Source organism: Rana temporaria, chromosome 5 (assembly GCF_905171775.1).
Source record: "Rana temporaria chromosome 5, aRanTem1.1, whole genome shotgun sequence".
Lineage (NCBI taxonomy): Eukaryota > Metazoa > Chordata > Amphibia > Anura > Ranidae > Rana > Rana temporaria.
The window spans coordinates 49,924,713-49,949,460 of record NC_053493.1 but is presented as its reverse complement, the minus strand read 5'-3'; the positions used below and the strand labels follow the sequence as shown (position 1 = coordinate 49,949,460).

The 24,748-nt window shown below is 47.3% G+C and overlaps 1 protein-coding gene across 7 annotated transcripts in view; it reads right to left on the bottom strand.

The window, feature by feature from the left end:
* The window catches only part of KIAA1217 (KIAA1217 ortholog), a 440,691-nt gene that overhangs the window by 148,269 nt on the left and 267,674 nt on the right, over positions 1–24,748 (bottom strand). The window lies entirely within an intron of this gene.

Sequence of the window (24,748 nt, the reverse complement as noted above, 5' to 3'; positions counted from 1 at the left end):
GGCCGGTTCAGTAGGTTACGACCAAGATTGCAACCATCTATGGGCAGGCTGATTGTAGCAAAACTGATTCATCAATCGACTTGGGCACAACCAGCATGCTAGATTTCTAGAATGCGATTATTGCCAGCAGCTATAGTCAATTGCAATAATCATTGTGTTCTCCCGGTAGGAAGGGCCCCAAGCGCTCCCCTTCCAGAAGAACACAATAACTCCACAGGAGGAATTCCCTCATCAACACTGACTGTGACGATTTTCTTTCCTGCAACCCGTGGTTATAGGAAAGAAATTAAAAAATCTATGGCCTGTCTAAGTCATCCTTTCTCCCATTGCCAAACAGGTTGGCAAAGGCGCAAAGGGAGGTAGGTATCTCCAGATGGTGGGGCTGGTATTAAAATGGATGTGTAGTTGCATTGAGAACGTAAAGGTTCACTTTAAAGTGGATGTAAACCCCAATTTTTTTTTTTGCTGTCACAATGTAGAGTAAAAGATTTCTTATCATCTATGCCCAGTCATGCCACAAAGAGTTAATCCAGCTCTGAGCAATCCTCTTTTATTGTTCAGTGAAATAAAACGGACTTACAGAGAAAACCTTAGTCCGTTCCACCCCCATGCTGTGAGTGACAGGTTATTTACATATCTCATGCACTAGCCTGGAGACAGGCATTATTTTTTAATTCCCACCCCCACTCCTTTTCTGAAGTCATGTGGTTACTTTTCTGGATTTTGACTGGATGTTAGTGATCATAGCAGAATTCAGTGTAAGTAATACACAAAACAAAATGCATGTTGACAAGGGGAGTGTAGAGGAGGGCGGGGAGTCTATTGACATCAGGACTCCACCCACCGAGCTCCAGACAACAGATCCACCCACAGAATCTGCAGTTTTTCAGTTCTTATAACAGACAGAGGGGAGACATTTGACAGGTAAGGATACATGCAGGAGGCATCTATATCCTTATAGATCAGCACTATGGCAGTCGTTTAGAAAGGATGAGAGTGGGTTTACATCCACTTTAACCACTTAAGGACCGCCTCATGTACATATACGTCAGCAGAATGGCACAGGCAGGCACATCAACGTATATATACGTGCCCTGCTTGACGTGGGTCGGGGGTCCGATCGGGACCCCCCCCCGTACATGCGGCGGTCCCCGTGGCTTCAGGAGCGATCCGGGACGACGGCGCGGCTATTCGTTTATAGCCGCTCCGTCGCGATCGCTCCCCGGAGCTGAAGAACGGGGAGAGCCGTATGTAAACACGGCTTCCCCGTGCTTCACTGTGTCGGCGCATCGATCGCGTCATTCCCTTTATAGGGAAGACACGATTGATGACGTCATTCCTACAGCCACACCCCCCTACACTAGTAAACACACACAAAGTAAACCCTAACTCCTACAGCGCCCCCTGTGGTTAACTCCCAAACTGCAACTGTCATTTTCACAATAAACAATGCAATTTAAATGCATTTTTTGCTGTGAAAATGACAATTGTCCCAAAAATGTGTCAAAATTGTCCGAAGTGTCCGCCATAATGTCGCAGTCACGAAAAAAATCGCTGATCGCCGCCATTAGTAGTAAAAAAAATAAAATAAATAAAAATGCAAAAAAACTATCCCCTATTTTGTAAACACTATACATTTTGCGCAAACCAACCGATAAACGATTATTGCGATTTTTTTTACCAAAAATAGGTAGAAGAATACGTATCGGCCTAAACTGAGGAAAAAAAAATGTTATATATGTTTTTGGGGGATATTTATTATAGCAAAAAGTAAAAAATATAGCATTTTTTTCAAAATTGTCGCTCTATTTTTGTTTATAGCGCAAAAAATAAAAACCGCAGAGGTGATCAAATACCACCAAAAGAACGCTCTATTTGTGGGGAAAAAAAGACGCCAATTTTGTTTGGGAGCCACGTCGCACGACCGTGCAATTGTCTGTTAAAGCGACGCAGTCCCGAACTGTAAAAACCCCTTGGGTCTTTAGGCAGCATTTTGGTCCGGGGCTTAAGTGGTTAAGGATCATTAGAATGAATTTCATTAACAAAATATTGTTTGATTTATTAATTCACATGGTCATTGCCTACAAATCAGTTCTGCCTAGACATCTTTTTACTTTATCTGAGTTTATTCAAACTTTTTCATTCATATCTGTGAACAGGCTGTAATAAAGTGTGCTGAACATCTCAATGAACAACTTGACCTTCAACCCTGGATTCTCCCAGTGGGGATTTCAAGATGAATTGAAATAAAGCAGATTATTTGGCTGCACCAGACCTTCAAATACAGAGAAATTCTTTAGCACCAACCAGTGGAAACTTGCAGAGGAGATTAGAGCGGCTCATTAAATATTACATGGTGCTGAGGTCAGGCAAGAGGCGTTCTACTGAGAGAATCGAGAAGGGTTTATTGAAAACCAATGCCAGAGCACGCTGTCTGATCAGAAGGCGCTGATCACCCAGAAACACCCACCCCACACAAGGAGACTAATTCAAGGGCAAACTCCAACCAAACACATAAACAGCTGAAACATATCTAAAGAGACTGTTTTACCCGACATCGGATTTATACGCTAATGCAGTGGTCCCCAACCTTTTTGGCACCGGGGACCGGCATTGTGGATGAAAAATGTGCCAAGGCCCGATGATGCGGGCCGACGATGCGTTTTTTCGCGGCCAATATGGCACTTCAATCATCACAACACCATGGTTAATCAGGATGATTGAAGCACATTATTTTTATTATTCTATTGTAATATAAAATTAAATAGTTAAACTCACCATAATGCAGAATCTGCAACCAGATGCAGATTGCCAGCCACATGCCACCAGATGCAGATTGCCAGCCACATGCCACCAGATGCAGAGTGCCAGCCACATGCCACCAGATGCAGAGTGCCAGCCACATGCCACCAGATGCAGAGTGCCAGCCACATGCCACCAGATGCAGAGTGCCAGCCACATGCCACCAGATGCAGAGTGCCAGCCACATGCCACCAGATGCAGAGTGCCAGCCACATGCCACCAGATGCAGAGTGCCAGCCACATGCCACCAGATGCAGATCCCCCCCACAGCTTACCTCTTGCTCTCCCTGCCCTGGATGTCACAGCCGAGCGCTGATGCTGTTGTCCGAGCGCTGCCGCTGCTGCCTGGCTTCACTCGCGGAGGGGGGGGGGGCTGGGCTGTACAGCGGTGATGCGGGCGAGCCTGCTTCACCCCTAACTGTGTGGGCGGAAGTGCGGTGATGGCGGCGATCTCAGTGCTCGCCCGCCACCCTCAGATAGCGCAGGCTTCGCGGCCCACCAGCAAACAGGCTGCGGCCCGGTAGTGGGCCGTGGACCGGGGGTTGGAGACCACTGCGCTAATGTACTTAAGAGCATGAAATATGCAAAAAGATCAAATTATTCAGCTCCCAACATTTTGAGATGGGAATGAGGCACACCTACTAGCAAATGTAGGCAGGCATAGGACACGCCTCCTGCCACACCCCCTTAAAGGAGAATTAACCAAAAAAAAAGGTTGATTAAATCCACAAGGGGCTTTTTTTAACCACTACTATTCCTTTAGATTGCATTTTAAAATCTACAAATGCAGCAATTTAGACGTTGGATTAAAAGTTCATCACTTTTTGAAAGATAAAAAGTGCATTTTATATACAACTATATAGAGCAGACCAAAATGAGGGACAAATGAGGAGGAATGAGGGACATTGCTCCAAATCAGGGACAGTTGGGAGATATGCATACTGCTTACATTATCCACAGGAGTTGTGTGTGTTTTTTTTGTTTTTGTTTTTTAGAGAGAGATTCTGGTGAAGAAGGTAAATGATGGTGTACATGGGCGTAAAACTCTGCGGGCGTAACGTATCTCATTTACGTTACGCCGCCGCAAGTTTTACAGGCAAGTGCTTGATTCACAAAGAACTTACCTGTAAAGTTGCGGCGGCGTAGCGTAAATCACCCGGCGCAAGCCGCCTAATTCAAATTAGCCGGGTAGGGGGCGTGGAGCATTTAGATTAAGCGTGTTCCCGCGCCTAACGTACTGCGTATGCGCCGTCCGGAAAATATCCCAGGGTGCATTGCTCCAAATGACGTCGCAAGGACGTCATTGGTTTCGACGTGAACGTAAATGGCGTCCAGCCCCATTCACGGACGACTTACGCAAACTACGTAATTTTTTAAAATTCGTCGCGGGAACGACGGCCATACTTAACATTGGTTGCCCCTCATATAGCAGGGGCAACCTTACGCCGCGCAAACCTTACGTAAACGTCGTAACTTCACTGCGTCGACCGCGCATACGTTCGGGAATTGGCATATCTAGCTAATTTGCATACTCGACGGGGAAAACGACCGAGGCGACACCTAGCAGCGAAAAAAAAAATTGCATTTAAGATCCGACAGCGTAAGAGCCTTACGCCTGTCGGATCTAATGGATATCTATGCGTAACTGATTTTAAGAATCAGTCGCATAGATACGACGGCCCAGATCAGGACTTACGACGGCGTACATGGCGTTGCGCGTTCGTAAGCCCTTTGTGAATCTGGGCCTCTAGGCTTAAATTTACACTTACAACAAATATTCAAAGAATGTGTGTAATAGAGTGAGAAACAAAGTTAACAGATTGTTTAAGGGTGCAATTACACCTGCAAATGCACCCTGTCTCGAATTAGATGAGAGAACCCTAGCTGCAGAAGGCAGTCACATTGAAATGGGAGGATAACAGCTCCCGCAGCTAATCGTGGCCACTCGCATGTGATCTCTCATGTAGTGATCACATGCAAGTGACTGGCCCTGGACACATTGCAATCATGGCCTCCGGGGGGGGCGCGCCATAGAGACTCAGAAATACTCGTAGACCGTTCGGCTGCATTTGGAAACTCTCGGATACACTCGGGAACGGAGCACCTCTGGCCAAATGTGGTACTGCACACTGCAGTGGCTTGAATCCAGCTAGTTTTGTGAGACAACACTCGCAAACTCAGGATTTAAATAAAAATTGCTCATATTGCAAAACGCATGTTAACCGCTTTACTCGCAATCCGAGGTTCCACTGTATCCCTTGCTTCAGAGAGTAACAGTATTGCAGTATGATCATTGGGAGACAGGAGTGGAAATGCTTCCTCATGCCTGTAGCAGACCAATCACATCAATACAACATAGGCTTAATAGAGGTTCACCCATAGAGAACACATTTTCCCCTTAGATGGATGCTCGTTTTGTCTAGGGGAATCGGCTAGTTGTTTTAAAATATGAGCTGTACTTACTGTTTACGAGATGCATCTTCTCCGTCGCTTCCGGGTATGGGTCTTCGGGACTGGGCATTCCTTCTTGATTGACAGTCTTCCGAGAGGCTTCCGACGGTCGCATCCATCGCGTCACGATTTTCCGAAAGAAGCCGAACGTCGGTGCGCAGGCGCAGCATAGAGCCGCACCGACATTCGGCTTCTTTCGGCTACGAGTGACGCGATTGATGCGACCGTCGGAAGCCTCTCGGAAGACTGTCAATCAAGAAGGAACGCCCGCTCCCGAAGACCCATACCCGGACGCGACGGAGAAGATGCATCTCGAAAACGGGTAAGTACGGATCATATTTTAAAACAACTAGCCGATTCCCCTAGACAAAACGAGCAGGAATCTAAGGGGAAAAGGTAAAAAAATAAATAAATGGGTGAACTCCCGCTTTAAGCTGGCCAAAGATCAGTGTATTCTGACAACGGAGGAACCCCGCTATTAGAATACAATGGCACAGTGAGGAGGATTCCTCCATCCAGCTTACTTGTGTCTTTCTATGGGCAGCCTAAAACTGTCGCCACTGGGAGAAGACAGTGATCGTTCAACTTGGTACATTCAGCCTGCCCATTAATGGTTCAAATTTGTCTGGTTCCTGCTGAACTGGTCGAGATTCAAACCGTGTGGCCAACCTTAAGCCCTGTACACACGACCTGGAATCCCGTCGAAAAAAAAAAACGTTGGTTTTCCAGATGCGATTCCTGGCAGGCTTGCCCTAAAAAGCCGTGTATACACACAGCCACACAAAAAACCCGCCGTTCTTTTGAATAGCAAGAACGTGGTGACGTCATCGACTAGGACGAGCTGGTGCCTCGTCACATTCGATTCCATCGCCGCCATCTTGCTACACCCCAGACTAACGTTGTATGCTACCACGCATGCATCGAACTGTTATCGAGCATGCACGTTTTTTCTACACTCAGGTAAGCATACAGACGACTGGTTTTCTCGGCAGGAAACATTCTGCCGGGAATCCCAACGGGAAAATAGAGAGCAGGATTCCCGGCTGGTTTCCTAGCGGGAAAACTGCTAGGGAGCATACACATGGCCGAGATTCCTGGCCAAATGCTCTCCTGGCAGTTTTCCTGCCGGGAAAACCGGTTGTGTGTTCGAGGCTTAAGTCATTTCACAGGAGCTCAAGGGCTGCTAAAGTAGTTTAAGTGATATGCAGTTTGATGAATTAAAGAAAAAAAAAAAATTTAACATTAGATTCAGGCGAGTTGTTAGAAGCACAATCGGGTGTTTTTATTTAAATCGTTGCCGTACATACCGTTTTATAGATATATTTTCTCTGCGGCTTCCGGGTATAATCTGCGGGACTGGGCGTTCCTAATTGATTGACAGGCTTCCGACCGTCGCATACAGCGCGTCACGAGTTGCCGAAAGAACCCAAACTGCGAGTCGGCTCTATAAGGCACCTGCGCACCGACGTTCGGATTCTTTCGGCCACTCGTGATGCGCTGTATGCGACCATCGGAAGCCTGTCAATCAATTAGGAACGCCCAGTCCCGCAGATTATACCCGGAAGCCGCGGAGGTACGGCAACGATTAAAAAAAAAACAAAAAAAACATCCGATTGTGCTTCTAACAACTCGCCTGAATCTAATGTTCATTTTTTTTTTTTTTTTGGGTGAACCCCCCACTTTAAGATGCTTCAAGTCTTAGGAACGGAAATACAATGCCACTATTAAATTCAAATCCCAAATAAAGTCCACTAAAATTTGAATTGTGTATAGTTTGTAGCATTTACAATCGAATGCTGACTTATAGCTCCTGTCCCTGTGTTTTTCTTTAGTAAGTATATTCACTAGAATCTTCTTCTCAGCTTCCATAACTGGCTGCTTCACATCTGTGTTCACATCTTTTACATGCATTTCACTGAGTTGCCATTGAACTTTTGTATTTTCATGAAAGTGCAGCAAGCAAGTTATTTTTTTTTTTGTTAGGCTGGCTTCACACCTATGCATTTTTAGTGCTTTTGCATTTTGCAGATTTGCACTACAGAATTTGTTCCATAGGAAACTATGTTAAATGGACTGTAGTGCAAACCTGCAGAATGCACTAAAAATGCATAGGTGTGAATCCAGCCTTACAAAGCCAAATGATGGCGTCACACTCGCAATTTTTTTTTTCCAGACTGTTGAAATAATTAGAGGCCAGCTGGAAGACACTTTCATTATAGCCTTGTGAGAGAAAGCACAATTTACAGCAACTCCGGAGTCCCTGAGATATATAATATGCTGACAAGTAATTCAGTTTTTATGTAGTAAGTCAGAGCATATACAGTATATCACTGTAGTTATATGCCAGTTAAAGTGGAATTATGGACAAAATATAAATTTACATATACAGTGGAACCTCGGATTGCGAGTAACGCGGTTTTACGAACATTTTGTAATCAGTGGCGGTTAGGGTGCCCACGTGTCCCGGATTGCCCGGGACTGTCCCTTAATTGGCATCTGTGTCCCTGTTCCCGGATGCCTTCATTCCGGGACAATACAATGTCCCGGAATGAAGCACTGGGTAAAGTCATGATGAATTCGGCAGAGTCTGAGCCACGGTAGCGCTGTCTGCGGCATGCAGAACCACCTCCACCTGACTTTCATTGTGCTCACTGGTTGCTACAGCCGCTTGGTGTGTAGCAACCAGTGACATCACGGCTGCAGTGCACCCCTCTGTTCAGAACTGATTCAACTGAAAGCGCGGGAGGATTTCACTTCCTCCTCCGCGCTTCTGCTCTGTCTGCCTCCTAGGACCCAAAGCAGCTGAGCTCCGAGGCTGCCCCCTGACATACCAGAGAGGGACAGTCTCACAGCATCTGATGTGAGAGGGAGAGCAGCAGCATAATCTGAGAACAACAGAGAGTGGGGGCCCCGGGGAGCAGTAGGAGGCTGACTGGAAGGAACAGCACGAGAGGGAGTGAGAGAAGACCTGAGCAGCAGTGACATCCTCCCAGAGCCTGCACACCTTCTCCCAACGTCTGCTCCAGCTGTGCCTGTCATCAAGGCTGACAGAGAGGACAAGGATGGTCTGGAGGTAGGTGCATCACACACACCTACCCACAGACAGGGGCTGGGGCAGGGGGTACAGGAAGGACTGCAGGCCAGCTTAGGGGGTCAATTTCACTCACCACCCCCCCCTCTCTCTCTCCCATCCCCCTCTCTCTCCCATCCCCCTCTCTCTCCCATCCCCCTCTCTCTCCCATCTACCCCCCTCTCTCTCATCCACCCCCTCTCTCTCCCACCCCTTCTCTCTCTCTCTCCCACCCCCTCTCTCTCTCTCCCACCCCTTCTCTCTCTCTCTCTCTCTCCCACCCCTTCTCTCTCTCTCTCTCTCTCTCTCCCACCCCTTCTCTCTCTCTCCCTCACCCCTTCTCTCTCTCTCCCTCACCCCTTCTCTCTCTCTCTCTCTCCCACCCCTTCTCTCTCTCTCTCTCACCCCTTCTCTCTCTCTCTCTCTCTCCCACCCCTTCTCTCTCTCTCTCCCTCACCCCTTCTCTCTCTCTCTCCCACCCTTTCTCTCTCTCTCTCTCTCTCCCACCCCTTCTCTCTCTCTCTCCCACCCCTTCTCTCTCTCTCTCTCTCTCCCACCCTTCTCTCTCTCTCTCCCACCCCTTCTCTCTCTCTCCCTCACCCCTTCTCTCTCTCTCTCTCCCTCACCCCTTCTCTCTCTCCCTCACCCCTTCTCTCTCTCTCCCCTTCTCTCTCTCTCCCTCACCCCTTCTCTCTCTCTCTCTCTCCCACCCCTTCTCTCTCTCCCTCACCCCTTCTCTCTCTCTCTCCCACCCCGTCTCTCTCTCTCCCACCCCTTCTCTCTCTCTCTCCCCTTCTCTCTCTCCCTCACCCCTTCTCTCTCCCACCCCTTCTCTCTCTCCCTCACCCCTTCTCTCTCTCTCTCCCACCCCTTCTCTCTCTCCCGCACCCCTTCTCTCTCTCTCTCCCGCACCCCTTCTCTCTCTCCCACACCCCTTCTCTCTCTCTCTCGCGCACCCCTTCTCTCTCTCCCGCACCCCTTCTCTCTCTCTCCCGCACCCCTTCTCTCTCTCTCTCTCTCTCTCTCCCACCCCTTCTCTCTCTCCCTCACCCCTTCTCTCTCTCTCACCTTCTCTCTCTCCCTCACCCCTTCTCTCTCTCTCTCTCTCCCACCCCTTCTCTCTCTCCCTCACCCCTTCTCTCTCTCTCTCCCCTTCTCTCTTTCTCTCCCCTTCTCTCTCTCCCTCACCCCTTCTCTCTCTCCCTCACCCCTTCTCTCTCTCTCCCACCCCTTCTCTCTCTCCCTCACCCCTTCTCTCTCTCTCGCGCACCCCTTCTCTCTCTCTCTCTCGCGCACCCCTTCTCTCTCTCCCGCACCCCTTCTCTCTCCCGCACCCCTTCTCTCTCTCCCGCATCCCTTCTCTCTCTCTCTCCCGCACCCCTTCTCTCTCTCTCTCTCCCACCCCTTCTCTCTCTCCCTCACCCCTTCTCTCCCACCCCTTCTCTCTCTCCCTCACCCCTTCTCTCTCTCTCTCTCCCCTTCTCTCTCTCCCTCACCCCTTCTCTCTCTCTCTCTCCCACCCCTTCTCTCTCTCCCTCACCCCTTCTCTCTCTCTCGCGCACCCATTCTCTCTCTCTCCCACCCTTCTCTCTCTCTCTCCCGCACCCCTTCTCTCTCTCCCGCACCCCTTCTCTCTCTCTCTCTCCCACCCTTTCTCTCTCTCTCTCCCACCCCTTCTCTCTCTCTCTCCCACCCCTTCTCTCTCTCTCCCACCCCTTCTCTCTCTCTCTCTCCCACCCCTTCTCTCTCCCACCCCTTCTCTCTCTCTCTCCCACCCCTTCTCTCTCTCTCTCCCACCCCTTCTCTCTCTCTCCCACCCCTTCTCTCTCTCTCCCACCCCTTCTCTCTCTCTCTCTCCCACCCCTTCTCTCTCTATCTCTCCCACCCCTTTTCTCTCTCTCCCACCCCTTCTCTCTCTCTCTCCCATCCCTTCTCTCTCTCTCTACCCCACCGCTTCTCTCTCTCTCTCCCACCCCTTCTCTCTCTCTCCCACCCCTTCTCTCTCTCTCTCTCTCTCTCTCCCACCCCTTCTCTCTCTCTCTCTCTCCCACCCCTTCTCTCCCTCTCCCACCCCTTCTCTCTCTCTCTCCCACCCCTTCTCTCTCTCTCTCTCTCCCACCCCTTTTCTCTCTCTCCCACCCCTTCTCTCTCTCTCCCATCCCCTCTCTCTCTCTCTCTCCCCTTCTCTCTCTCTCTTACCCCTTCTCTCTCTCTCTCACCCCTTCTCTCTCTCTCTCTCTCACCCCTTCTCTCTCTCTCTCACCCCTTCTCTCTCTCTCTCTCACCCCTTCTCTCTCTCTCCCTCACCCCTTCTCTCTCTCTCCCTCACCCCTTCTCTCTCTCTCTACCCCACCGCTTCTCTCTCTCTCTCCCACCCCTTCTCTCTCTCTCTCTCACCCCTTCTCTCTCTCTCTCCCACCCCTTCTCTCTCTCTCCCACCCCTTCTCTCTCTCTCCCACCCCTTCTCTCTCTCTCCCACCCCTTCTCTCTCTCTCTCTCTCCCATCCCTTCTCTCTCTCTCTCTCTCTCTCTCCCACCCCTTTTCTCTCTCTCTCTCTCTCCCACCCCTTCTCTCTCTCTCTCCCACCCCTTCTCTCTCACCCCTTCTCTCTCACCCCTTCTCTCTCACCCCTTCTCTCTCACCCCTTCTCTCTCTCCCACCCCTTCTCTCTCTCTCTCTCCCCCCCCTTCTCTCTCTCTCTCTCCCACCCCTTTTCTCTCTCTCTCTCCCACCCCTTCTCTCTCTCTCCCACCCCTTCTCTCTCACCCCTTCTCTCTCTCTCTCCCACCCCTTCTCTCTCTCTCCCACCCCTTCTCTCTCTCCCACCCTCACCAAGCCCCTCTCCCCTCCCAAATCGACACTAACAGGTGACAGCAAGTGAGAGTTAGTGATCCCATCCCTTCCCAAGCACTGCCACTTAACCCATGCCCCCAGCACTGCCAGTCTGCCACTGGCCTCATCCTCCTAATGAAGGACTACAGGTCCCAGCATTAGTCCCTTAGAGCTGAGGATCTGACATGCTCCCCCAATGGATGGGGTAGGAATCGGGTAGGTCAGTGTAATGATCAGGTAGGTCAGTGTAGGAATCAGGTTAGTGTAGTGGTCAGGTATTTCAATGCAGCAATCAATTGGGTCAGTGTAGGGATCAGGAAGGTCAGTGTAGTGGTCCGGTAGGTCAGTGTAGGAATCAGGTACAGTAGGTCAGTGTAGTAGTCGGGTAGGTCAGTGTATGTGCAGTTTTTACCCCAGATCCCTTGTGTCATTTGTATTTCTTTTGTGGTATAAAGTACAGGGTTTTATATACAACTTTAGTGCCTTAGATATAAACAGCATTTGTTTCATGTATGTTAGCCCAACATCGCAAGAACAATTACACTCTGTGAATCTAAGTGGCTGCCTGCAGCTGCAATGTTGGGCTTCCATACATGAAACAAATGCTTAAATAGGTAAGGGGTGGGGCCTCTCAGCCACGTCATATGGCAGCACTGCCTCCTTGTGATGTCACCGACCGCTGCTTGCTGGGGGGGGGGGTGTCCCTGAATGGCTGTATGGAAATGTGGTCACCCTAGTGGCGGTGCGTCCATAGGGACGCAGGAGCGCCGCCCCCTCTGACTCGCTCACAGCCAGTAAAATATACAGATTCATACACTTTATGAATCTGTATATTTTCGCCGCTGCCGCCCACTATTCAGCTGGCCGGATGTTGAGCGCCAGTCAGCTGAATAGCGGCAGCTGACTGGCTGTGTGGAAGTGCCTATCAGGGGGCACAGTGGCAACAAGTGGGGGCACAGTGGCAACAATTGGGGGCACAGTGGCGACAATTGGGGGCACAGTGGCAACAATTGGGGGAACAGTGGCAACAATTGGGGGCTGTGTTTGATGGCATAGTGGTGATAATTGAAGGCACAGTAGCTGCGTTTGATGGTATGGCACAGTGGCTGTGTTTTGATGGCATGGCACGGTGGCTGCGTTTTAATGGCATGGCACAGTGGCTGCGTTTTGATGGCACGGTGGCTGCATTTTGATGGCATGGCACAGTGGCTGCGTTTTGATGGCATGGCACAGTGGTTGCGTTTTGATGGCATGGCACAGTGGCTGCGTTTTGATGGCATGGCACAGTGGCTGCGTTTTGATGGCATGGCACAGTGGCTGCGTTTTGATGGCACGGTGGCTGCGTTTTGATGGCACAGTGGTTGCGTTTTGATGGCACAGTGACTGCATTTGATGGCATGGAACAGTGGTGACAATTGATAGGTACAGTGAGGCTGCAATTGTTTTTTTTTTTTTTTTTCGTTTGCGCCCCCCCCCCCCCAAAAAAAATTTGGAGCACCAGCCGCCAACAAGCTATTTTTAAAAATAAATCCTGACTCGCTTTGCGAGCGTTGTCTCTCAAGATGAGCAGGATTCAATCCTCTGGGGTGTGCAGTACCACATTTGGCCAGAGGTGCAAGGGCGCTGGTGACCACTTGGAGACATTTGGAGACTGGTAGGTGGCACTGCTTAACCACTTAAGGACCACCCCATGTACATATACGTCCACAATATGGCACGTACAGGCACATGGGCGTATAGGTACGTCCTCGCCTATTAGCGGGTGGGGGGTCCGATCGGGACCCCCCCCGCTACATGCGGAGGTCGGGTCCGCTCGGGGAGCGATCCGGGACCACGGCGCGGCTATTTGTTTATAGCCGCTCCGTCGCGATCGCTCCCCGGAGCTGAAGAACGAGGAGAGCCGTAAGTAAACACGGCTTCCCCGTCCTTCACTATGGCGGCGCATCGATCGCGTCATTCCCTTTATAGGGAAGACACGATCGATGACGTCATTCCTACAGCCACACCCCCAAACAGTTGTAAACACATACTAGGTGCACCCTAACTCCTACAGCGCCCCCTGTGGTTAACTCCCAAACTGCAACTGTCATTTTCACAATAAAGAATGCAATTTAAATGCATTTTTTGCTGTGAAAATGACAATGGTCCCAAAAATGTGTCAAAATTGTCCGAAGTGTCCGCCATAATGTCGCAGTCACGAAAAAAATTGCTGATCGCCGCCATTAGTAGTAAAAAAAAAATAAAAAATAAAAATGCAATAAAACTATCCCCTATTTTTTAAACACTATAAATTTTGCGCAAACCAATCGATAAACGCTTATTGCGATTTTTTTTACTAAAAATAGGTAGAAGAATACGTATCGGCCTAAACTGAGGAAAAAAAATGTTTTTATATATGTTTTTGGGGGATATTTATTACAGCAAAAAGTAAAAAATATTGCTTTTTTTTCAAAATTGTCGCTCTATTTTTGTTTATAGCGCAAAAACTAAAAACCGCAGATGTGATCAAATACCACCAAAAGAAAGCTCTATTTGTGGGGAAAAAAGGACGCCAATTTTGTTTGGGAGCCACGTCGCACGACCGCGCAATTGTCTGTTAAAGCGACGCAGTCCCGAACTGTAAAAACACCTTGGGTCTTTAGGCTGCATATTGGTCCGGGGTTTAAGTGGTTAAGCGGATGTGCCACGAAAAAAAAATATTAAAAGCCAGCAGCTACAAATACTGCAGATGCTGACTATTAATATTAGGACACTTACCTGTCCTGGAGTCCAGCGCCGTCCGCAGCAGAGGACGAGCGATCGCACGTCACTCTGCTGCTCCCCCCGCCATCCTTAGTGAGGGAACCAGGAAGTGAAGCGCTCCGGCTTCTCTACCCGGTTCCCTACGGTGCATGCGCGAGTTGCGATGCGCCGCTGATTGGCTGCCTCTGTGCTCTGGGAGCCGAGTGTTCCCAGAGCACAACGGGGGGAGGACGGAGGGGTGACGTTCTGCCCGCAGTAAACCCGAAACTGTGTGGCCAGAAGTGGGTGCAAATACCGGTCTTTAGACAGGTATCTGCACCCCCCTGAAAGGTGTCAAATGTGACACCGGAGGGGGGGAGGGTTCCAATCAGCGGGAGTTCCACTTTAGGGTGGAGCTCCGCTTTAGCAGTGCTCATATGCACTGGTAGAGGGCACTGGTAGGTGGCACTGGTGGGCACTGCTTAGCAGCAGTGGGTCTGGAGTGTGCAGGACCGTTGTCCTGTTTACTAGCAGACAGTATTCTGCTTTTTTCTTCTTCTCACGCTGTTAGTGTAAGGGGGAAAAAAAAGCGGATTAAAGACCAGCTCACAAACTTATAAGTCGGCAGAATGGCACGGCTGGGCAAAGTGACGTATATATACATCACTTTGAAATTCCCGCCGTGCGGGCCCTTGTGCGCCCCTGCCACGAGCTTTGTGACCGTGTCCGTGGGACCCGCGGATTCGATGTCCGCAGGTGTCCCTCGATCGGGTCACAGAGCTGCAGAACGGGGAGAGGCAAGTGTAAACAAGCATCTCCCCATTCTGCCTAGTGACACTGCTCGGGAGCAGTGATCAGTGACGTGTCACTTGTAGCCACGCCTCCTAACACAGTTAGAATTACTCCCTAGGACATTGCATTCATATTATTTGGCACATGCACTTTGCATTCTTGGCACATGCACTTATGGAATGTATACATGCACTTTATTTAAAACACTTATGGAATGTATATTTTCATAGTAACACTTGAATAGCAGGCATATATATATAGAGCAACTAGCTCATAATATTTGGTAAGTTAATTAATTAATTTTATTTTATATATTTTTCTGGCATAATAAGGGAAAAGCAAGTGGTATATATACATATTTTTTGTAAGTCAGCACGATCCACATATTCACATTTTTCAGGTACAGCATCCAACCCACCAGGCTGCATGCTTTATTTTCTGATTGCAGCAGACAGAATTACTATTTATTTAACATTTCCTTGGCGCTGGTGACATATTTTCTACTCCCTAGGACACACTGAACCCCTTCCCTGCCCCCTAGTGGTTAACCCTTTCACTGCCAGTCACATTTATACAATAATCCGTGCATTTTTATAGCACTTGATCGCTGTATAAATGTGAATGGTCCCAAAATAGCGTCAAACGTGTCCGATATGTTCTGTGATAATGTCGCAGTCACAATAAAAATCTCTGATCGCCGCCATTACTAGTAAAAAAAAATAATATTAATAAAAATGCCATAAAACTATCCCCTATATTGTAGATGCTATAACTTTTGCGCAAACTAATCAATATACGCTTATTGCGATTTTTGTTTACCAAAAATATGTAGAAGAATACGTATCGACCTAAACTGAGGAAAAAAATCGTTTTTTTATATATTTTTGGGGGATATTTATTATAGCAAAAAGTAAAAAATATAGAATTATTTTCAAAATTGTCGCTCTATTTTTGTTTATAGCACAAAAAATAAAAACCGCAGAGGTGATCAAATACCACCAAAAGAAAGCTCTATTTGTGGGAAAAAAAGGACGTAATTTTTGTTTGGGAGCCACATCGCACTACCGCGCAATTGTCCGTTAGAGTGATGCAGTGCCGAATCGCAAAAGGCAGCCAAATGGTCCGGGGCTGAAGTGGTTACCGACTCTGTTTACATTACATGATCAACTGTCATTGGCTGACAGCTGATCACGTGGTAAGGGGCCGGGATCGGCCTCATACTTTGAGCTGTGATCAGCTGAGTCTCATTGACTCGCTGATCACAGAGCGAGTCGCGCACGCCCCGCAGGGGGCGCGCAGGCAGCTCATGCACGGGAGGACGTACATGGATGCTCTCCTAGCAATTTAGGCCAGGCTGTAGTTGTCTTTCAGCTATAACGTGGGCAGGAAGAGGTTAAGTATGGTGGTGAGGTGACCAATCCATCATAGTGTTTGCCAATTTGTGATCTTTCATTGATAAAGAGTTTTGTCTCTGCTCTCTGGGTTATTCGCTGTTGAAGAATCCCCTGAATTCAGCCTGATGGTACCATTGAGTTTATTGCTCATGATCCTCAGTCATTACTATACAGTAGGGTTGTCACGATACCGGACTAGTAATACCTGATCCATGTCCCCCTCTCTTCTGCTCCGTGTCCCCCTTTATGCTTTATGCTGCTGACCCCCTCTCTTCTCCTCCGTGTGTCCCCTCTCTTCTCCTCCGTGTCCCCCTCTCTTCTCCTCCGTGCTGCTGTCCTCCTTTCTTCTCCCCCTCCATGCTGCTCCATGTCCCCCTCTCTTCTCCTCTGTGTCCCCCTTCATGCTGCTGTCCTCCTCTCTTCTCCCCCTCCGTGCTGCTGTCCCCCTCTCTTCTCCTCCCGCCTCCAAATCCTCGATCTGTCAGGATGGAGAGCTAAGGTAGGAGCCGGTAAATCTGGCTCCTACCTTTTCTGAATGTACAGAGTCAGTGATCACTGACTCTGACCATTCACATAACTGAAACATTGTAAACTGTGTTTACAATGTTTCAGTTTATGAATGGAGAGGAGCCTCTGTCTTCTCTCCATTCATTTTCAGCACAGCTGAGGCTGCTGAGAAAGGGACTGGGGAATCTGGGTCCCTAGTCCCTTTCCCTGTCTCAAAGGGGAGATGTAAGGGGTCTATAAAAGGGCTGATAAAAAAAGAAAAGAATTGCAATAAATAATAAAAAAATGTATTGTAAAAAAAATGTATTGTAAAAAAAATTATAAAAAAATAAATAAAAAAACTCACTGACACTGCCCCCCCCCCCTTAAAAAATAAAACATTGTAAAAAACAAAACAAAAAATAAATTAAAAAATTGTAAAAAAAAAAAAAAAACTGACTTGTGTGCCACTGTCCCATGAGCTTAAAAACAGTATCGGTAATCGGTATCGGCGAGTACTTGAAAAAAGTATCGGTACTTATCGTATTGGTCTTAAAAAAGTGGTATCGGGACAACCCTACTATACAGTTAATTTTCTTGAGATATACTCAGACCCGGATTTATTCCCTTTGCCGCCCCAAGGCCAGGTCCTTCAATGCCGCCTGCGCAGTACAGGGGGGACATTATCCACCGGGGGACTTTTTCAGCAGGACACTGAGAAGCGGGGGGGGGGGGGGGTGTTGCTGCCAAAAATGACATTGAGCATTGGGTGGTGCTGCTGCCGAAAATGACAAAATGACATTGAGAACCGGGAGGGGGTTTGCTGCTGCCAAGAACTATCTCACCTCCTCTTCCCTCTGTTTTTTCTCCTCTCACCATCCGCATGACAGGGGGGAACTCCCGATATGTAAGTAAAAGTGTCCTCTATTCTGAGCCGCAGTGCCGCCCCTGCACCCACTGCCGCCCCGAGGCCTGGCCTTGTTGGCCTTGCTTGGAATGCGGCCCTGGATATACTTGCCTACTGTTCAGATATACTGCTACTGTTTGTTAATACTTCAAAGATACTTCACAGTAAAGACAATTTTTGTGTTTTATTACGTGTGTCTTTCATTACTGCTGTTGCACTAACATTCTCACCAGGCGTGCCAGAGGGGCTGAGACTGTTCCTGGGGCTCCTCCGAGGGTAGCGCTACATATAAATAACGGCATGTCAAAAGAAATCATTCATATACTGAATATTAATCCCATAGAAAAACCAGAATACACACTTTTCCATTACAGTGGGCACTTCAGGGTGAAGCCGTGCGGTTTGTGTAATACGGGGGCCTACCTCTGAAAATGAGATCTCACTTATATGGCCTGACTTTTTATCATGTGCAGAAAGACATTTATAAAGAGATTTAAGAGCTACGAGAGGTTCAGCTCTGCAGCAGGCAGGATCAAGAAGTAAAGTCACAAGACCTCCTATGATGAATTCTAGAAAAGGTTATATGGGACTCACCAGGCTGGTAATTTCACATAAGCCTGTCAGACCTGCACTTTATGGGTCAAAGACACAGATGGGAATGTAAATCAGTGCGTTCCGCTAATAGTTGCATGGATTCTGAGGACAACGGTGTAAAATCTACAGGGAGCGCACAGCCACCGCTGTAATTATCCAAACTTATTATGCAAATGAAAGTATGTGATTGAAGACTCACTTTCTGCATACCAACGCAGGGCAATGCACTATACAGGAGAAGGAGAACAACTTTAAGGTTCCAATCTCCAAAGTTTTTTTAATTTGTCTTCCATTATTTATTTTGCCCAGAACCTCAACTTAAAGTTGAAGTCTGCCCAATCTTCATTCCCAAAGTTGAGAAGGGTTTGAAATTCAGTCTGATCTATTTCTTTTTTTTCCTGCCCCATCCTGCCTGGGTAACTTCTACAGGAAGTGAAAGAGAATCTCCCCAGCAGGAACAGAGACACCTTTTTTTTTCACTGCACTTCTGTTTTTGTTTGTAGCGCGTTTGTTGCACGGCAAAAGCACGCCTACTACCCGCACTTGGGGTGCCATTAACAATTAATGGCACCGCAACCACAATGAGAGCTTGCATCGGGTTTTGCGAAACGCACAGCAAAACACGTCTTCTCTGTGTGTCTTTTTAATGTAAGTCCCAGAAGCAAAAGGTGTGAATGGAGCATTAAAGTGTTACTAAACCCACAACAGTAAAATCAGTCTGTATATGCAGTAAAGCATGCTTGTTATACTCACTGTGGAACCTAAGGCCCCGTACTCACGACCAAACATGTCTGCTGAAACTGGTCCGCGGACCAGTTTCAGCAGACATGTTTGGCCGTGTGTTGGCCCGAGCGGACCATTTTCGGGCGGATCGGACAGGTTTCCAGCGGACAACTGTTTCCAGGACTTGCTTTAAAACAGTCCGCTGGAAACCTGTCCCCCCGGACATGTACGGTCGTCTGTACAGACCTACCGTACATGTCCTGCCGCCCGCCATCCCTCGCATGCGTCGAATGACTTCGACGCATGCGTGGAAGCATTTTAAAGGCAGGCCGCCCACGTCGCCGCGTCATTGTCGTGGCGACACCGCGTCATCGACGCGGCGACACCGTGGACACGCCCCGCGTATTGTTTATGCGCGGACCTCTGTTCGATGGTGTGTACAGCCATCGAACAGAAGTCCCCGGGCAATCCCCAGGCAGACATGTCCGATGAAAACGGTCCGCGGACCGGTTTCATCGGACATGTTTGCTCGTGAGTACTCGGCCTAAGGGGTTAATCCTCTGCATTGTGTAAAAAGGCTTATCCTCCCCTTCTTCCACAGTCCCCAATTCACATCCTTATAGTACATTGGAGTTACTCTGCACATGTTCAGTTTGGTGTGTATTGCTAGAGAGTTTTTTTTTTTCTTTAGAGAGTGCATGTGATCAGCACAGGGCCAATTAGCACTGTCCAGACAGAGGGTCAGAGGTCCTGCAGCCTTATAGGACAGTCAGAGGAGAATAAAAACTCCTCCTAGAAGCTTTAACCAGACACTGATAGAAGTCACAAGACTGCTGACGAGCAAAGGTATTTAGAAGTTTATATTTACTAAAACTATTGCATTTCCATGTTCTGTGTACTGTGGGAGATCAGATATAGTGAATGCAGGGTCCTGGGTTTAGTAACACTTAGGGTTGTCCCGATACCACTTTTTTAAGACTGAGTACAAATACCAATAATTTTTTTCAAGTACTCGCCGATACAGATTACCGATACTTTTATTTAATCTCATGTGACAGTGGCACATGTGTCAGTATTTTTTATTTTTTTTACAATTTATTTATTTTTAGTTTTACAATGCTTTATTTTTTAAGGGGGGTGGGGGGTGATGTGGGGACAGTGTCAGTGTGTTTTTTTTTAAATTATTATTATTTTAATTTTTTTTTATTATTTATTGAGAATATTATTATTATTTTTTTATCAGCCCTGTTGGGGGGCTATGGTAAGATATCAGGGGTCTTAACAGACCTCTGGCATCTCCCCTTTGAGACAGGGAAAGGGACTAGGGACACATATTCCCCAGTCCCTTTCTCAGTAGCCTCCGCTGCACTGAAAATGAATGGAGAGAAGACAGCGACTCCTCTTCATTCATTAACTGAGACATCGTAATCACACAAGGTTACGATGTTTCAGTTATGTGAATGGACAGAGTCAGTGATCACTGACTCTGTCCATTTAGAAAACGAAGGAGCCAGGTTTACTGGCTCCTACCTCTGCTCTCCATCCTGAGATATCGAGGGGGACAGCAGCACGGAGGGGGAGAAGAGATGGGGACAGATGCATGGAGGGGGAGAAGAGAGGGGGACAGATGCATGGAGGGGGACACAGAGAAGAGAGGGGGACATGGAGCAGCATGGAGGGGGACAGCCAAGAGAGGCTGGCAATCCAATAGGGTCTCGACAATCCACCGGGGATCAAGGTAACCGGTTACTGAAAGGCTGGACATTGGTCACCTATCAGTCGGTAACCTGCAAACTACCTGAAGGAGATACAGGCCAAAGTCTATTAGGGGGATTACCTCTGCTCCGGGTCTGTGGCAGAGACTTTTCCTCTAAGTTCCGAGTGATACTCTGGCTGCCAGGTCAGTGAGAGAGACCTGTCCAGGTACGCTATACCCACTCCGGCTGGAGTGGCGAAGAAGACTAAGACCCCTTTCACACTGAGGAGTTTTTCACACGGTACAGCTAAAGACCTAAAAATAGCGCTGCTATACCGCCTGAAAAACTACTGCCCAGCAACCTCAATGTGAAAGCCGGATGGCTTTCACACTGAGGCGATGCGCTGGCAGGAGAGAAAAAAATCTCCTGCAAGCAGCATCTTTGGAGCGGTGAGAGGAGCGGTATGTATACCGCTCCTTCCCATTTAAAACAATGGGAAACCGTGGGAATACCGCCCGCAATGCGCCTCTGCAGAGGTGCATTGCGGGCGGTATTAACCCTTTATCGGCCGCTAGCGGGGGGTTAATACCGCACCGCTAGCGGCCGAATCCCGCAGCAATTACGACGGTATAGTGCCGCAATTTTTTCCGCCGCTATACCGCCACCGCGGCTCCCGCCCCAGTGTGAAAGGGGCCTAAGTGTTGTTGGAAGCAGGACTGTTTCCCTATTGTATGCCTGAATCTGCTATTTCTCCTTTTACTTCAACTGTTCTATCACCACAAGTTTTATTGTTTTTACCCGGCTGGGTAATAAAGAGCACAGAAACACCATACACCCTTAGACGACGGAGGAGACATGAGGTAACATGCCACCCAAAACAAACCAGCAGCTCCTTCGGGGGTAGTGCTACATATGTATCTATATAAAAATGTTTTGCCTTTCTATTTTAAACTGAATGAGTTGTTTTACAAGGTGATCGTTTACAATCACTTTAAATATATTCAACAATAGCCACTAATGATGACATTTTCTTACAAACCCATCTTACTAAAGTAGCAGAGACATCACCACTATCCTGCACATAGCTTGAGCAGAACTGTGGTTTAGAACCCGGCAGGTCCTCCTACTACAGACTGCTTGGATAAAACTACAGTGTAGGAGGTACAAGACCAGTCATCGGTGTTAATTTTGACTTCAAATTTCGATTTAATTTTAGTCGTATAGTAGTAACTTCACTAAAATTTCATTTTAGATTTAGTTGTATTTTAGTCATCTCAATTGTTTTAGGTTTAGTCCTAATTTCTTCACAGTGATTGCAGCTGCAGAGGTCACTGAGCTTGCCATAATGCTCATTTAATGCATGTTAAGTGTATGCAAATACTTGACTGTCCATAGCCTGGCCACAAGTGCACTGTGAGGAATTATTTACAGGTCAAACTATACAAACTATATATATATATATATATATATATATATATATATATATATATATATATTGTGACAGGAAATCAGGTAAATCTGTGGGTGTTGTCCCAGACGGAACATACATTTCTGCCTTGTTTAGACGATACACAGATGGTTATCGGGCGTCAGCTACAAATGTGGCCAGGAAGGCTAAGGGCCGTTGGAAGACTCCAGCTGTTCAGAGTGAGGCAATTAAAGGCCTCTATAAAGTAGCCCAGAGGATTACCACTAATTGGCGGCATCATCCTGAGTCTGTGTGAGTAGGAGAGCAGTGCCAGAAAGCCTCGTGTGAAGGTGAGAAGAGGATTGATTTTTCTGTGTGATAAAAATCAAAAGACTATTGTTTAGTGCTGTATGACCAGCACTGTCTACCCAGCAGTAGTTAGACTTCATAGACTATTGTTTAGTGCTGTATGACCAGCACTGTCTACCCAGCAGTAGTTAGACTTCATAGATAGGTTCCTGTGTGGAAGGTAGACGCCCAGAGTGGCTAGGATTTATTTTATGTTTGATTTTGTTTATGCTGTTTGGATGCTTGCAATTGTTTTCCAGCAAGATGGAAAAATAAACCAGAAACTTTGTTTTCAACCGTCTTCGACTGCCAGTCTGTATAAATTCAGTGTGTGGTGAACCCAACCAAGGGGTCACACACCCCGCTACCGAGCTAACCCCTCACAATATATATATATATATACCTATATATAATATCTATATATATATATATATACACACACACACACACACACACACACAGTTCATTTATATTATTTGCATAAAATGCAGAATATACATATCATTTGTATCAGATTTTAGCTTTAAACCAATGCCTCACTGACCTGTAGCTGCAGAAACAGTGGAGAAATTAATCCTCAAAATTGAAAGCAGAGACACTTCTCCCCTCTAAAAGCAGTTTACAATCCTTTTATTCAGTAAAATACACATAGAGGAAGTGCAAAATGCTAAAACCTGACATAAGCAACTCCAGTGCTTCTTTGTGAAATTTGAGGATGAATTTCTTCACAGTGATTGCAGCTGCAGAGGTAACTGAGCTTGCTATAATGCTCATTTACTGTTTGTTAAGTGTATGCAAATATGTGACTGTCCATAGCCTGACAACAGGTGCACTGTAAGGAATAGTTTACAGGTCAAAACCCCTTTAAGCATCAGAAAATAAAAGTTTAAACAAACAACGAAATACAAGTTATAATGAAAAAATATATATATATATATACAAAATTGGTCATTAGAGTTAATTCACATTATTTGCACATGCCTCACGATCTTAATCATGTGCCCTGGTGTAATGCTGTAATTTCACATGATAATGATAATGAGGTACTCAGAATGAGTCCTAGGGGTGAGATTATAGAATATTAATGTCTTTGCTGCAGTACTTAAATTGCCTCAACCCTCCATGATGGCTGACTTAGTATCAAGGGCTGTGAATGCCTGGAATATTAATAATCATCATTTATTCTGATCTAGTGTTGACAGTGTATGCTCCAACGCGTGTAGAGGAATAACCGAAACGCGATAAATCTGGGGAGGAAGCATTTACAGTGCATGTTCTGAAGTTTACCAAGAGAAGTAAGACTAACAGGCTTTTTAAAATTTTACAGCAACATAATGATATGATACACTTCAAGGATTGCTTCAGGCATTTGAAAAAAAAAAATACTGTGTTCACTTGACTCACTATAAACAATGTTCCCTCCACTCCCTTTCTAAAAGTCAGAGGGTCAGTGTGAGTTGGAAAGAAAAGGCTGTTCCTACCAGGAGGAATGCTGGGATGTGATACGGCCTAGGGATGTAATGATATCAGGCTCTCACCCTTCCTGGGCCCAACTTCCCCCTGCTATAGAACTCACCTCCACATTGGTGCTGGTGATTACCCAGGACATTCTAGTTTAGAGAAAAAACACTTTGGAAGAGCAAGCTATCTATTACAAAGTGAAAAAACTTTCTCAGTCTAGTAGGAATTTGCATGGAAAATATAACATAGATACACTATATTGTCAAAAGTATTGGGACACCTGCCTTTACATGCACATGAACTTTAGTGGCATCCCAGTCTTAGTTCATAGAGTTTAATATTGAGTTGGCCCACCCTTTGCAGCTATAACAACTTAAACTCTCCTGGGAAGGCTATCCACAAGGCTTAGGAGTGTGTCTATGGGAATGTTTGACCATTCTTCCAGAAGCGCATTTGTGAGGTCAGGCACTGATGTTGGACAAGAAGGTCTGGCTCGCAGTCTCTGCTCTAATTCATCCCAAAGATGTTCTATCGGGGTCAAGGCTCTGTGCAGGTCAGTCAAGTTCCTCCACCCCAAACTCACTCATCCATGTCTTTATGGACCTTGCTTTGTGTACTGGTCCAAATCATTTGGTGGAGGGGGGATTATGGTGTGGGGTTGTTTTTTAGGGGTTGGGCTTGGCCCCTCTAGTTCCAGTGAAGAGAACTCTTAAGGCCCCTTTCACACGGGGCGGATCAGTAATGATCCGCCCCGTGAACCTCCGCTTGCTCAGTGGGGATCGCTCCGTTGATCCCCGCTGAGCCGGCGGATGACAGGGTGGTCCCCGCACACTGTGCAGGGACCGCCCTGTCTTTTCTCCGCTCTCCCCTATGGGGGGATCGAAAGAACACGGACCTCCGTCACACTTTGGCGGATCGGAGCGGGTCGGATGTCAGCGGGCATGTCACCGCTGACATCCGCGGCCCCATAGAGGAGCACAGAGCGCCCCTTCAGGTCCGCCTAAAAAAAAAAAAAAAACTGGCAGGCGGGCCTGAACGGGCCGCCGTGTGAAAGATCCCTC